At 41.3% G+C, this 15,653-nt stretch overlaps 1 long non-coding RNA gene across 2 annotated transcripts; it reads right to left on the bottom strand.

Annotated features, from left to right (window-relative positions):
* Positions 1 to 7,145: 7,145 nt before the first annotated feature.
* Positions 7,146 to 11,131, bottom strand: LOC134468509 (uncharacterized). 2 transcript variants are annotated; one of them, XR_010038819.1, is made up of 6 exons: positions 10,991 to 11,131; positions 10,744 to 10,807; positions 10,395 to 10,526; positions 10,107 to 10,204; positions 9,050 to 9,126; positions 7,146 to 7,194 (listed from the first exon to the last, which is right to left on the bottom strand). It is a non-coding gene; the product is annotated as an uncharacterized LOC134468509 (long non-coding RNA). The 2 variants fall into 2 exon arrangements; XR_010038818.1 differs by lacking the exons at positions 10,744 to 10,807; positions 10,991 to 11,131 and having other exon boundaries at positions 10,395 to 10,609.
* Between the last annotated feature and the right edge of the window lie 4,522 nt (positions 11,132 to 15,653).

The raw sequence follows: 15,653 nt of genomic DNA, 5'->3' as shown, positions 1-15,653 counted from the left end.
TAAAGTCCCTTTTTGTACCATGCTGTTGTTGAGAGTGTACTACACTATACAATCCAGTGGCATGCACAGACATTTTTGGGGGCAGGTGCTCAAGGTGGGGGCGGGGGGCATATGGAACTTCCAGTTTCCTTGCTAGGTTAGAGCAGGAGTGGGGAGCCGTTTTCATTCGTGGGCCACTTCAAGTTTTATAAAAGGCTGCACTATGAACACAAATCAGGATTTCCCCCTGCAGTTTAGGCCTATATTGAAGGTGGGCACCTTCACAACAGACCCCAGCTCCACTAGGTCCCCTGAAAACATAACTTAATTGTATTGCAAATTAAATTTCTGAGAGTTCTTTACAAAGCATGTCAAATTCCATGTGAAACTGCATAAGATTAAAATTACATCAGGGGCCGTAAACGGCCCTTGAGACATAAGTTACATTCCCCACCCTTGTATTATAAACTATATTATATCAGGGCGAATTGTCACATACTTTTGATCTCAAGAATTTCTACAGTATGATCATGCCAATATGGAGCACATTGTGACAAAATAAAAAGGGAACTTTCAAAATGGGCCTTTTTTTGTCCAATACTGTGAAGGGGCAGGTGCTTTAGCACCACCAAGTCCGTTCCTAGATCTGTGCATGCCTATGATACAATCACTTGGGTTTGGAAATCTAACAGTAAAAGTTAAGTCCCAAATCAACAGACTGACCCGCTCTGCACTGAAAGTAGTGGGGGTGAGGGATCACCCCACCTTCCAAGCAACATACTGTATGAAGAGTCCAGAGAGCAGGCCAGTAACGGGGAATAACAGATTACATGTTTCATGATTACGTTATTAACGATCAAAAAATTGAAGAGTTGCATTCCCTTACAGTTACTGCTTCAGTGTCTGGTAATCAAAGTACATTTACTATGTGAAAATAAGTGGTGGTTTCTAGATTAATATGATATGCTATTCTCAAATTTTGATCATTCCACACATTACCAGAAACACAGAGAAAACACATAATGTGCATGCGTGTTGGTGTGGCAGTGGCTGTGTGTCTGTGCCTGAGAGATGGAGTTGACTCTATGATTCTGCTTGCATTTGTCTCCTTCTGCTCAAATATCTACCTTCATCTGGCTGTCCCTGCTGGTAACTCTTATAATATCGTCTTCGGCTGAGTTTCCCAAAAACACTTAAGTAGTAATAAGTAGTACTTAATTATGAGGCACCCTTTAGACAATATCAGGGATAGACATCAATTCAAGTTTATACAATACCTTTTCTTGTACATGCATGCTTGAACATAACACATGTGTGAGGAAAAGGCCTATACACTTTTAGTGGTGATATTCCTGATATACTGACAAGGGACCACCTTACTTAAATTCTTTAACCTCCAGTAATTGCATTTGCTCAAATTACTGTAATTGAGTACTTTGATGAGTAACTTGTAATTTCCAAAGTAGTTATTAAAATGGGTGATTTTATTTTTACTCAAATTACAATTTGGCCCAAGTATTTTACTTACATCTACCTTGAGTACTGAGGAAGGCAAAATTGAAATAAAGGGGAAAATCTGTCAGACATGAAGGGAAATTGTGTGTTATTATTACCATTTACCATAAATTATTAGGTAACACTTTATAATAATGTTCCTTAGTAAAGACTCAGTAAATAATTAACTAATGATGAATAAAACATTAACAAATGTTTTTATTTGTAACTAAGCTTTATTAATGCTTTATAAAATATCTACAAATGATATCTGCAAGATTTTACACACCTTATAGCAGAGTATTTTATTCATTTACAAGCAACTTGTAAATGTTTGATAAATATAAAATATTAATATAGCATTTCCTAGTCATTTACAAGCATTTGTTTACATTTCTTAGTCATTTACAAACGTTTGTTAATGTTTTGTTCATCAATAGTTAATTATTTATTAAGTCTTTATAATGCTTTTTTGCATCCATTATCTATTTTGGACTAATCTATTGGATGACTCTCTAGGGCCCGCCGGCCCCATACCATTAGTCCGACAGCCCATAGACGGTACACAATAGAGTTGCAAGCAACTGGCTGAGAATAGTAGAGCACACACCAGGGACTAGATCTGAGGGAGTAGCAACACAGCCTGAAAACTGTTTTTTAGAAGATATACAAGACTTATTATTTATTAACAAAACTTATTCATGAATTTAATCTCACAACTGGGAATTAAATTAAATCCACCAGACTATTTCCTTTGGTAGGCTTCCCCGCCTTTGAAATTGAAGGTCCCAGACCTAAACACAATGAAATCCAGACCCCTAAATTCAGAGTAATGGGCTGTTGTATCAATGAGCTGACCCTAGGCCTGCAACTTTGCCACACCAGGGCACACAGAATTTTGTTGTCACGATTGACGCCAGGTTATTGGAAGATGACATGTGCAGAGATAGACAGAGGTCACGAAGGGTGAAGGAAAGCGATAGAAAGACAAACTGAAAGTAAATAACTTCTACTCAAATTTTTTTAAACGTTTTTTTTTATTTTATTTTTACTTTTACTCAAGTAGATTTTTAAAGAGGTAATTTTACTTCTACTTTGAGTAGAATTTGAACCAAGTAATGGTATTTTACTGTATTTTACTTTAGTATTCTTTCCACCTCTGATAGCCTCCTACTGCAAATGAGCCTGGCAACAGGCCAATTCACTCTTGGCTGAAAACGCTCAACTACATTATAACAACATTGCTAACAATGCAGGAAGTCTTAGGTAACCGATTAAGACTTGGCCATTACCATTTGGTGACAATAAGGTTATAACAGAGGGACTGCGTCACGACCATAAAGCCAGCCGGCCGAGGTGCACCACATGACAGCCGGGGAACACCACGTGACAGTCTTGAACTACTTTGTACCCAGTGCGAGTACCACCGAGCCACCAGGTTATGTGATAGGGAATATCTTAACATGAAATACAAATTTTCTAATGAAAGGGGGAAGAGGCTAGGGCTACAATAGAAAAATAATGTAAAGTAAATACAAAAAATAATCATAAAAACACAAAAGGACAGTGCAGGCCATGGAAAGCTCAGAGCCTTAAAGCTCACGATGAGATCAGAGCTCTTTCAAACAGTTTTTCATAAGCTGGGACAGGACTTGGAGCTGTCCATGGATGTATTCATGAAGCATTTAGGTTCCAACTCTACATAGGATCGACAAATACGTAGAACATAAATACAACCCGCTACCAGCTTTTCTGCACTTAGCATGGAGAGTGTGAATCAAGCCAACTTCCACCATGTGAGGACTGCCTCCTCATGCATGCTATGTTTGCCAACTATCAGGCTGGCATCTTGAGAGCAAGTCTTCAGCAGCATCCACAAATCCCAAGCCCACTTGACCATGGCTGGGCCAACTGTGAAAATGACCAGCTCACTATACAGTGGATGTGGCAATCTCCAGCCCCTGAAGCAGTGCTACAACTGATTTCATGCAAGTGCATCCAAATTGCTGAGATGTCTGAGAAGTAGCTAAAAATGCACAATCCTCTAAAAACTTCAGACATGCGTATATCAGCATGAAGAGGATAATCACGGTGACATATTTACAGATGCTTACTGGACTGAGTCAGATCTTGAGGACTGAAATAATGCTCTTTAGTTTATTTTAATATGGTTAATGTGTATTTGTTCATGGTGTTTGTTCATGTTGTTCTTCCTATTGCAGGACAAGTTTAATTAAAAAAAAAACACATTTTTATCACATTTTGACATTCACATATTGCTTAGGTGATTCTATTAGGTCTATTGGTATGGTCTAACAACCTTTTTAGGGTCTTGATTGAAGGGAAAGCATCCCTGAGGAAATGTAGGCACCCTGTGTGGTCAACAAACTGCATAATAACAAAGAACAACAATACAGTTTTCACATTTCCGTTTTACTGGTCCACCATTTCAACGCATGATCTTTCACTAACTACCTCTTTGCAATGGTTATCATGCCATATTAATGTAAAGTATATTTTATCACATGTTAGTATGTGTTTGTTCATTATGTTTTTTGATGTTGTTTTGCTGTTGGGGGAAAAGTAAAAAAAAGTTTAAAAACAAGGGAAAAAAACGGATTTCATATGTTATCCTTTTTATCACATTTTGTCATTCACATATTGCTGAGGTGATTCTATGAGGCCTATTAGTGTGGTCTAACAACCCCTGTAGGGTCTTAATAGAAGGGAAAGCATCCCTGAGGTAATTCAAGCACCCTGTGTGGTCAACAAACTACATAATAGCAAAGAACCACAATACCGATTTTCACATTTCCATTTTACTGGTCCACCATTTCAACACATGATAACTACCAAAAAGCTACCTGTTTGCAATGGTTATCATGCCAAACTGTTTACTTGAGATGTCCAAGAAGTCAAAAAAACAGATTAGAACTTGCCCACCCGTTCGATTGCGAGAGGTCCATTTTTGGGTCCTGGCTCAAGGCCTAATAGTCAGAATCTTGGAATAGAAATGGACATTTTGCTGCATAAAGCTACCCAATAAAAACATATTGTCTCAGCTGTGTGATAAAAATGTTCTATGCACAGTAAAATCACTCTGTGTAAAATATGTTGAAATTTAGATGAATTCTACCGGATCCTCCAGGCCCATGAAAATACAAAATAATGATGATGGTGATGGGCAACCTGGATTTCAAAGGTGAAGTCCAGTGCCACATATTCCAAATGACATACCTAGTTTTATCTTTCCAGTTAGGGCAATTTGACAGGTAAAACCAGGTCATTTGAAATCTGTGGCACTGGATTGTAGCTTTTGAATCTAGGTTTGCCATTGTCTTAAAACAGAGGTGGACAAACCGCGTGACACATTTGCCCCAGCCAATATAATGAACCAGCTGAGCCTAATTACCACTTAAGCCAGGTTGATGAGGTAATTAGTGAAATCACCTGTATTGGGAGCACAAACAGAAGGAATATCTAAGCAGGTTGTGTATTCAGTCGATCCACTTACACAGACTTCAGTCTCAGGACAGACTGATGGTCAAACTGCTATATTTAGGCAAATTTGCTCTTTTGCAACACAATATCAATTCCTTGCTGCCTTGGACCACTAGTATCTACTAGTGCTAGTATCAAGCAAGATATTGCAAAGCTGCATGACTGTTATATTTGTGTGTTTCACCTGTGGGCCTACAATTCATGGAGGAACATCTGTACTAAAGCTGTGATTGTTCCTTGGAATGCCTAGGCTACAAGGCAGTCAATACAACTGTATTGAAGAGTGTCATTACTTCTGTATCCCATCGCCTGTGGTAGTATTTCACTTTACTCCATCAGATGAGTACCATAACTTACATGAGAGGCCCTTGGCAATGGACTCTGGACCTGGTGATACCCATGACCAAAGAAATTCGACAGAGAAGAACAATCTCTAGGGGGGAAATGCATTGGCCACGGTGTAGTACGGGGGCGTTGCCTGAGGACACGAGTGGATGGAAAATTAACTCCCTTGAGCATGGTCATTGGTCAGTGGGTGCGATGGATACAATTTTCGTACTCCCTTGCACATGGTCAGTGGGGGCGACACCATGATGGATAATTTGTGGCCAATTAACGGCAGCTGTTGGTCAGCAGTAATTGCTGGGGGTAATTAAGGACAGCTGACAGACATTCACGCTGTCCTATGACCTGTTCCACAGTGAATAACATTTCCGTACTCCCCTCGCCATCATTTCCTACTACGCTGTTATGACGTGAGTAAGCCCTCTTGTCTCAAGTCTCTTTGCCCATGACATACCTAGAAGCCACTTGAAAGCGTGAAAGCGAAAGTGAAAGCCCATTGGGAAACTCCAACTCCCATTGTCATTGTGACACAGCACTCCACAGCACACAAGTGAACACTGCACACTGCACACAACGAAATTGCATTTATGCCTCACCCGTGCAAGGGGGCAGCCCTCAGTGGCGCCCCATGGGGAGCAGTGCGGTGAGACGGTACCATGCTCAGGGTACCTCAGTCATGGAGGAGGATGGGGGAGAGCATTGGTTGAATACTCCCCCCACCAACCTGGCGGGTCGGGAGTCGAACCGGCAACCTCTGGGATGCAAGTCTGACGCCCTAACCGCTCACCCATGACTGCCCACTTAAGTACAGGTTTTGGGAAGCCACTCTTTCCAACATCACATACAGTTGTATTGTATGTACTCTATTGAAAAAACACAAGTCATTCCAAGGGGCATTCACAGCTTTAGTACAGATGTTCCACCAGGTATTAACAGCTACCTGTACAATCCTAGGCCCACAGGTGAAGCACACAAAAGTCATACAACTTCGCAATCTCTTGCTTGATACTGGCAGTGGGTCAGCTGGTTCATTATATTGGCTATATTTGGAATATGTGGCACTGGACTTTGGAATCCAGGTTGCCCATCACTATAACCATTGTTTTGTATTTTAATGGGCCTGGTGGACCCAGTAGAATGAATCTAAATTTCAACACATTTTCCACAGAGAGATTTTACTGTGCATAGAATTTTTTTTATCACACAGCTGAGGCATTATGTTTTTATTGGGTAGCTTTATACAGCAAAATGTCCATTTCTATTCAGGGCTGGTTGGGCGATAAATAGGGCCCGGGCACTTTCGGATTTAAGGGGGCCCCCTCATTATTATTAGTGCCGGAGAACTGACTCACCGGTGGGCCCGCGGGGCTCACCGGGAAATGTCCGCCATGGCAGATGGCCAGTCCAGCCCTGTTTCTATCCAAGATTTTGACTATCACCATTATTTTCTATTTTCATGGGGCTGGTGGCCCCGGTAGACTTCATCCAAATTTCAAAATATTTTACACAGTGTGTTTTTACTGGGTGTAGAACATTTTTACTATAGGGCCAAGGCCATATCTTTTCATAGGGGGCAACTGATGCACCCTAAAGGTAACATTAGTGAATGGGTAGCATGAATTCTGGAAATAAACAACTAAGAATCGTACACAGTGTACATTTAAAAGCAATGCAAAAACTAATGAAACAGACGGTTAGAAGGAAACAGAAATTTGAAAGTGTACTTCCATTCTGGAAGGTAACAGAGATTTAGAGCATAAACCAAAACAAACACTGCAATGGCCACAGGTACGTTACCAATGTCGTTGAGGACTCTCTGCCGATCACACGCACACAAAGACAATACGTTTCAGCTGGACCGTCCAGATCAACATCCTGGAAAACAGTAAACAAAACCCATGTTTGTTGCCGTAAGCGGTATTTGTGGGCGCAAGTTTGGGGCATTCCTGTCCACCCTAACACACCCAGAGATGGGAAAAGTAGTATAGTAGTATATTTAGTATAGTTTATGAAAGGTATGAGGAGGATGTTGACTTGTGTGCCCTCACACTGCCTGTTTAGGCAATTGAATGTGAGATCAAACTGATGTTCAATTACCTCTCTTCGTTTTTGGTGTGGCTATGACCCCATTCTGGAGTATGTTTCTCAACAGCATCGTTGGTAACTACAGTAAAAACCATTGGCAAAATACCAAGTCGCTAACTAACAACGGTGCTTTTGAGAAACAGGGTCATGATCTTTTCACGAGTGTTGGTGAGAAACTTTACACATACAGCTAAGTATACAGTGTGCAAAATTGTTACAATACATTACATTGCACTTAGCTGACGCTTTCATTTATTCAAAGCGACTTACATGTATTACTTTTCAGGGTATTGGTTACAGGGCCTGGCGCAAGGTGGGGTTAGGTGCCTTGCCTTAGGCACTTTAGCCATGGATGGAGATGTAGTGACAGGTCAGGGGAGATTCGAACCTGCAACCAATAGATTGAAAAACCAACTCTCTAACCACTAGGCCACAGCTGCCCCACCAGCACAATTATTAGTATTTTGAACATATTGGCCCTTTTAGGCACATTGTCAACCAAAAATTGTATGAGAGAGAAAGATATGTCAAACCCCACCCATCCAATGCAAAAGAGTCTGCTCAAAGTTTGGTCTCCTAAGGGGGAGTTGTCTAAGGTGAAACTATGAGAAAACTATTACCCTACAGCACGATCGTATTCCAGAACTGAAACCTATATTGAGTTTAAGTTTTCTTCTAAGATAACTTCTGCTGCTTCAGTAATGCGGCCTTCGCAATGTGCCACAGCAAGTGCAACACCCTCATGGGTAGATAGAGACCTGCAGAGATCTACAAACCAGAGATGACTGGTGTTGGATTGGATGTGAAATTTGGCAAAGGGTTTGTGATGATGTGAGGGTAGTTTAGCAAGGCTGGAATTGGGCACATTCGTATTTGCAAAGAACACACAACTAAGGCCAAGATGGCACATCAATGCAAGACGTTTTGCAGTATCCTACAGCAGTGTCCAGAGCATGGAGGAAATGCCAGGAGACATGTCAGGTAGCACAGGAGGAGCCCACCAGAGCCCAGTAAAATGAGCCTCGCAGGCCACTGATGTGCATGTTTATACATTAGTGCAGGGGTCCCCAAACTTTTTTCTCTGGGGGCCACATTATCGTTCCTGATGGTGATCAGGGGCCGGAATCAATCATGTGAGCTGTATACTAGGCGCCTGTTATAGCCATCATTTCTGCCACAAAATAGTTCATCATTACACATGCTTTGCAAAAGAAGTGAGTAGGCTACTTCACATGTTTTTCCATTTGAAATACCACAAGTATTCATTTTAATTTCTAATAACCATGTAAAAATGGCAAGGAAAGGTTAGAAAAATATGGTGATTGACAGTTTATGAGTGATACAAAAGAAATGGTAGGCTTGTTTATATTACAGTGAGATGAGAAACTATCAAGACAAGAAACTTCTGGTGATTCACACTAGGTTAGTGAAAATTAAACTGTAGGAAGGCCTGTTGATAAACAAAATAAATTACCTTTGGGCCAGTTCAAATGGTGAGGTGCAGAGAGGTGGAGGGCCGGTCAAAGGGGCATGGCGGGCCGCATCCGGCCCCCGGGCCTTAGTTTGGGGACCCCTGCATTAGTGCGATCTCCCTATGCCACCTAATAACGAAAAAGACAGATCCAGCTGCTGAGTTGTAACATACCACTTTGTCTGGCTCTTCATTCAGGTAGACCGTCAGCTCCTCAGCATGCACTCCCTCTTCACATCAATGTTGTCAGTCTGCGTATGAGGGCCGGTCAATGTGTGCCAGGAAACAAACATGCAGGAAAAACATTTTAACCAACAGGAAGAATAAACGCAGTACAGGTACAACCACATTAAACAAAGGACACATATCATTTATCTAGTAGCGTAGTGTATCGTTGGTACTGGCAGTGAAGTGGTACAGTACGTCACTGTTTGATATGGCATGGTGCAGCTCTGACACTTTTCCATTAGCCCCAAGTACTCGGTACCATTTCAGCACTCAGCCCTGGTTCCAAACGTACTGAAGTGATGCCAAAATGTGACGTCTGACCTTAAAAAGGTACACTGTGCAGGAAATGGTCAAAAAAGGTACTGCAACTACGCTGCTAATTGAAACTGGGCTGCCTATTGCCAAATTTGACCTTTTCATGAAAGCTTACCAAGTAATAAACTAATATTTTCTAGTATGGCCCAAATACAGTCATTTCTGCAGCTAAAAATGGCTATTTCTGGAAATTCAAAATGGCAGACCATGGAGAAGATCCCCTTTTCATGTATGAAAATAGCAATTTTTCCAGTCATAATGAATACTTAGAATTTGATGGTGGTGGTAAGTATTCATGAAAAAGGTAACATCAGTGAATGGGTAGCATGAATTCCGGAAATAAACAACTAAAACTCGTACACAGTGTACCTTTAATTCCCCTGATCATTTCATGGGAATCGCAAGCCAGACAGACATGAGAATCAAATAAAAAAATAAAAAAATAATAAAACAGAGCAGCAACCACATCAACTGACCTGCAAAAGACTGTTATATCATTGCCCAGGACTGCTGTGTGTAAAGCCAGCTGTAGTTAGAACTGAGGTGAAGACAATGAGTTCAAAACTGGCTGAAGGATTCAAATTAGTGGGAGAAATGCAATATGATCCAAGACACCCTACTTCTCCCCATTACATTAGATCTTGAAATTTTAGCATTACTGTGATGCATGGCAGTGTGCATGTTTTACCTGAGTCATGGGCACCAGGATCCTCTGTATCTTCCTTGCATGAGAAGCACCTTTCTTGCTGAAGACCCGGAGCAGTGTTGTTGAAAGACCATCCAGCTCTGAGAAGAAATTCAGTAGCAAACCAACTGTCATGATCCTCTTGAACTTGGCACTTAACTTGAAACAGGGCACAAAACACATAACTACAAAATACTTGTAACTTAAGACTTGTGACAAAGGTTACAAAAAGGCCTGATGGTCTTACTAAAATGAGGAAATAAACACAAAAAAAATCAACAAATAACTTACCTCGCACATGTTAAAAAGAGCAAGCCATCTGGATTTAAAAACTGCAATCGTGGGGGCATCACAAATTACTTCATGCCTTCAATGAGCAAAGGTCTTGGTCAGTTGAGCTGAGGACCCAAACGTCTTGAATTTCTGTTGTGACCAGAAAGACAGATAAACTAATATAGGTGAAGGAGACAGCTATGCAGAGAAAAATGTAAAATAATTACAACAGATTTTACACACACACACACACACACACACACACACACACACACACACAGACACACACACACACACACACACACACACACACACACACACACAGCTAATAGTCATAGATTAGATACTACACAAGAACTTTCATCACCTTTTTCAGGGGCACCTTGTGAGAGGTAGCAGCTGAGGTGAGGACCCTACAAACATCTTGAATGCTGAGGAATTAATATAGGTGAAAGAGACAGTTATGCAGAGAACAAAAACCCAAATAATAGTAACATATTCTACAAAGAAATTCAGCAACAATATGCATTTCTACATCACTCAAGGTACAGTATATACATAATGTAAATGCACTGGAATATCCTAAAGTGATCATTGATACAAAAAAAACTTACTATGTCCTTTTTACACAACAAATGTAGAAGATCGAGTTTGAGGGAATGAGGGACAGAAGGGCGTTTGCATGCGTGTTTCACTAGATACTACTGGGATTTACTTTCAACTATTTCAAAGGTCATAGCCAGGCCTACATACATTGGTAAGTGACCCACGACATGAATCAAACCAGCTGCAAACTGCAGCATCTACACACAACGCACCCATTCAAACGCGCACATACACAAGCACACACAGCCCCTTCTGTCACGCAGTCTCACGTCTCGTCTTTTTTCAAACCGAAAAGTTCCACCGGCTAATCAACATTTACTGTGGCCGTACCATTGAGAGTAATGGGCCGTACACACACAGTCAGACGGAGCAATACCAAAAATCAGCGCTAACTTTACTTGCCCTGTGTCATTGATGTGTGTAGAGCTACTGATGGTATCTACGACTGTCCTGGATACATTTGAAATCAGACGCACACGGGTCTCGCAACGTCAATGCATAGAACTAATACAACGTTAATGAACCAGCTGTTGTCACCTAGCATAAATTAGCTAGCTGCCCGTTATGGGCTGCCAGGTAGTTTCTTTCGCTATAACTCGCAAAGTAACCGAAAATAATGTCACACATGCAAACATGCATACAGTACAACATGGGTGACAGCTTCCAAACTCCCAACAATAGTTAAAACAAGGAGACTATATCGATACTTAGCCGCTAACCAGTTTGAATTGGTGAGAATTAGCCAGCTAAGCTTACTCTCTTGCTCATAAAACGTATGCCTTGATGCCAAAACTAAGTACACTAACGAAGCGGGTGATATAAATGTGATTCTAGGAAAGTTATGATAAATGCAAACAGTCCTACAGTTGTTTGTTTTTTTTGACTTACCCGCCTTCACTGAGTGTCCGCGTATCTTCTTTGCATTCAGTCAAAGAACTCGGCAAGCTCGTTGTTTCCGGCTGCCACACACAATCCGCACACTACTGCCACCATCTGTTCTGGCGTTGTAAAAGCCATTGGTCATCTTATCCAAAGGAATTAGGTTGTGACAACATTAAGTCGTTGGTTATTGGGCATCATGCTGAAGTTACATAACTTAATTATGCCCAATCACAAAACATAATTATTCATGGTAGAAGTGACATGTTTCCCTTTGATTAATTTAGCATACACAACATATGGCTTTTTTCAGTGTATATGTGCAGGGTTTATCTCCAAGTGTTGAGAGTTTTTGGCTTGTGTGTAGAGTTTTGACTCTATGAGCCAAATTTCGCAAATTATGTGCAAGCAGTAGGCAAAAACTGTAAACAGTACATCACTCTCAACACAACAGTGTGTAGGTGAGCTTATGGACCATTTGTTTGTGTATTGGGTATATTCACAAATTTTTAAACATCTAAATATGATACAAATATGTGGTTGACGTCCACATGCTGTAATGAAAAACATAGTCAATATACTTTTTTTGTTTGGGTATGAGGTATGAGGTTTGCTTACGTAAAGTAACGAAGTACAATACATTTCCAGACACAATATGCAGCTGACATCATCAAAATTAGGCTATATCATGTTCAGTCAGTTTGCTCAGCTGGCATCAGGGTAGGTTTTACAGAACGTGAGTCTGTCAATGCCATACTCCATATTCTACTCTTTAGTACCGTTGTGCTATTTGTTTTTTTGTGAGTGTAGGAAGGTGTGAATTTAGCAAAGAAGTAATCAAAGTAAAACAAATAAATGCAAAATAAAATAAGTGCAATGCAATGCAATATAAGGAATGCAACTTTGTAACTGGCAGAATAGTTGTTCATTTTGAAAGCATGTGTTTTATTGTCGATGCCTAAATCTTGTCATACATACAGTGTGTTTTGTTTTTTAGCAGATGTGTTTTACCAATGATATGATGAGTGTTCATTTCTTAATGGAGTGTTTTATGAAGGAAAAAGTGTGCAGTGACCATGAGCAAGTGTGTAGCATAAAGCAAAATGTGTGTTGCTGAATTGCTACAACAGTGTTAAGCAGAACTTTTGTTTAAGGTATGGCACACTGTGTTTAAGTTATGTTACCAACAACTTAACAATATGCTATTTTGGTCCAAACATCAGCCTATAGTGTTCAAGCAGTAGGCAAATACTGTAATAATATAATTTAAACGGTTTCACTCGTGTGTTGCCTCAGACAGAAGCATATCGTTGACCAAAGAAGACTCCTGCTTCAATTACAACCAACAAGGAATTTTACAGCAGCAGACGATGACTCTGTGGTCTTAAACACTTACCGATACTGAACTAGACATAGGCCTACTCTAGGTACCTGTATAACAGTATTTCTCTCAAGTCAAACATATTAAGCACAACTTAGAACAGCATTCCCACAAAACTGTTGTATTAAGAAAATATAAAAGAGGTAACGACAAAATGTTTTATGCAGTCAAGTGGTTCATTTTTCCACCATTGTTGAGCCATTTTCATATTTGCACAACAAAAAAACCTAAGCAGACACCTCAATGTCACCTGTGTTGAAGCAGCTGTCAGTCTCATTTAAATTTAAATTGATTTCAGGCACATACACATCATCACTCACACCACTTGTCCATTTCACGTGGAGACTGCCGCACACCAAGTATCAATTGCACAGGTCTTAGCGCTATTCAACGACTGAATTTATAACAGAAATAACAAGCTTTTATTCTTTTTTTCCCCAGTTGTCATTAATCATTATTCTCAAAGCACATGTAACAATTCAGTGTACCATTTAATGACTCACCTTCCTGTGGATGATACCAGCCATTTGCTACTTTCAATTTCAGGCCAATTTATCAAATTGCATGCACCATTAAGTGACGTATTTCATTGTCGTCATGGAAACACAGGAGTAATGTAGAAATTATTCTGCTCCCTGTCGTGTTGAAGAAGAAAGTACAGTGACGCAAAAAAGAGAGAGATTTTTAGTGTACACTAGTGTGCGTGTGCGTACGTATGTGTGTGTGTGTGTGTGCAAGAGAGAGAGAGGGAGGGAGAGAAGGAGAGTCAGACCTCCACTGTGAGTGTGAAACACTTAACACAAAGCTTTGCTACTACCGGAAACACTCGCAGCTCAACAAGTAAACTGAAGCGATTTGGGTGTCAAGAGCAAAAGGAGAGCAGTTGAACGCCATCAACCTTTGTTTATGTTTATTTTCTATGTTAAAATGCTACAATGGGCCCTATCGTGGCTCTAACAGTAGGAGACTGGCCTGCTACACCAGCGACCCGGGTTCGATTCTGACCCGGGTCATTCACCGATCCTTTCCAATCTCTCTCTCTCCCCACTCGCTTCCTGTCTTTCTCCCTCACTATCCTATCACAAAAATAACAAGGCAAAAAAGGTACACTTAGGGCAATCATGGGTAAGCAGTTAGGGTGTCGGACTTGTAGCCCAAAAGTTGCCGGTTTGACTCCCGACCCGCCAGGTTGGAGGAGGGAGTAATTAACCAGTGCTCTCCCCCATCCTCCTATGACTGAGGTACCCTGAGCTTGGTACTGTCCCGCTGCACTGCGCCATTCGGGGCTGCCCCCTTGCATGGGTGAGGCATAAGTGCAATTTCGTTGTGTGCAGTGTGCAGTGAGCACTTGTGTGCTGTGGAGTGCTGTGTCATAATGACAAATGGGAGTAGAAAAAAAAGAAAGAAATATTACAGGGCAAGCACATGTTTGTAAGCATGTTATAAACTGTTATTACTGATTTGATCTCAATGCCTGCCAATAGTTTAGTAACAGGATGGGTCATATCATCACAATCAGCTTATAGTGCCTTTTATATAGGCTATATATGGGTTTAGATTCACATCCTTCCAACATTCGAATCCACGTCCCTCTGTTTCTACTGCCCCAGCTCTCACACAGATCTCTCTCTCTCACTGTTTCTAGACCTCTCTCTCTTTCTGATACACACACACACACACACCAAGGCATACACACACCAACACAAGCACGCACGCACACACACACCAACACACACACCAGCACACACACTCGCACACACACACACGCACACACCAACACGCACACACACCAACACGCGCACACACACACACACACACACACACACTGACCCATAAAACACCTTTATTAGTCTCCTGGCCGCCGGGAGCCTCCTCTCCATCGTCACCACGGTGACATGTGGCCCCAAGGGCATCGGGATATTGGCCCCGGGGAAATGAGATCAAATCAAATTAAACAAACCGTCAAAAAGTAGACGAATTATTGAGCCACTCAAGACATTGGTTTCAGTTCAACAAGCAAGGGCAGCGGGATGGTTCACAGTGGATACTCCTGATTTAATTAGGGGTTGGGGTTAGATTTCAATCAGCCCGCCTGTGTGATGTGTGTGGTCACGTAGTGCAGCACAGCACAGGAACAGCATGGTGGAGTGAGTTTGGATCATCTGGAAGGCTATTTTAAAGCCGCACAATAGTAGGCCGTTACGTGGCGCTATTCCGACATGTCGCTATTCCGACGTTAATGTCTATTGTCGGAATACTGACACGTTTTCCATCGTCCGCCGCTATTCCTACATGCCGCTATTCCGCTATGTCGGAATAGCGATTGCCCCCCATAGTAGGCAGCTCTTGAGATACCTGTCTAAAAATCTCCATGATCATAAAGATGTTTCCCACTAGGCCTCCCTACTAAC

The sequence above is a fragment of the Engraulis encrasicolus genome, chromosome 18 (assembly GCF_034702125.1).
Source record: "Engraulis encrasicolus isolate BLACKSEA-1 chromosome 18, IST_EnEncr_1.0, whole genome shotgun sequence".
Taxonomy (NCBI): domain Eukaryota; kingdom Metazoa; phylum Chordata; class Actinopteri; order Clupeiformes; family Engraulidae; genus Engraulis; species Engraulis encrasicolus.
Note: the sequence above shows the minus strand (reverse complement) of the source record. Positions and strands in the feature narration are given on the sequence as shown.